Source organism: Austrofundulus limnaeus, unplaced genomic scaffold, assembly GCF_001266775.1.
Source record: "Austrofundulus limnaeus strain Quisiro unplaced genomic scaffold, Austrofundulus_limnaeus-1.0 Scaffold163, whole genome shotgun sequence".
Classification (NCBI taxonomy): Eukaryota; Metazoa; Chordata; class Actinopteri; order Cyprinodontiformes; family Rivulidae; genus Austrofundulus; species Austrofundulus limnaeus.
Genome location: NW_013952565.1, coordinates 24360 through 25215, shown reverse-complemented (window position 1 = coordinate 25215; position 856 = coordinate 24360).

The following is an 856-nucleotide window of genomic DNA, read 5'->3' as shown; positions in this document are numbered from 1 at the left end:
TTCACCAGCTAAGTTGCTAAACCTACTTTTAAAGACAAATCCTTCGGTCTGTAGTGAATTTCCAAACTACTCGACTTGTTAAAAAATAAAACTTCACCGTCTTCATGTCTGTGTCCTCGGGGATGCCCAGTCCTCGTCCTGACTGATGAGAGGCTCTGCTGCTGTCTGCTCCCCTCCACCCTGGAAGGAAGGGGGTTTCCTCCTGGGTCTGGGTGCAACCTTTAAGGTTTACACTCTTAAAAGCTCCTCTAATGGACTGAAGCCCCACCATGGACCACCAGAGGACCGGGTGCATGTCCTGGACCTGGGGGGTACAGAGTGTGCATGGGGGGTGTGAGTGAAGTATGGGTCCATTGTGTGTGTCCAGAATGTGTGTGTGTGTGCGTGCGTGCGTGCGTGCGTGCGTGTGTGTGTGTGTAATTGAGTCTGTGTGTGCTGTCTCAGCCTGGTGACTGCCTGGTGGGGCCTGTGTCCTCTGGCCCTGGTGGGCCTTGGCCTGGGGGGTTGGGACGTCCTTGGTTCTCCATGGCCAGATCTGCTGGCAGAGCCTGTGGGCTCATCACTGCTGGGCCCAGGGGCTGCTGCATTGTGGTTGCTGGAGAGATTCCCCCTGATTCTCTCCTCTGCTCCACTCTGAGGGGTGGGTGTGTGCCTGCAGGGGCACCCCCTACACACCCCTGGGGGCTCTGCACTCGGGGWCCCTCTCAGTGCCTTTGGCTCTGGTCTTCCTCATGTCTGCCTCAGGCCAGTCTCTGATAAACATGCCTATGGAGGAACCTATGTTCACACACACACACACACACACACACACACACACACACACACACACACACACACACACACACACACACACACA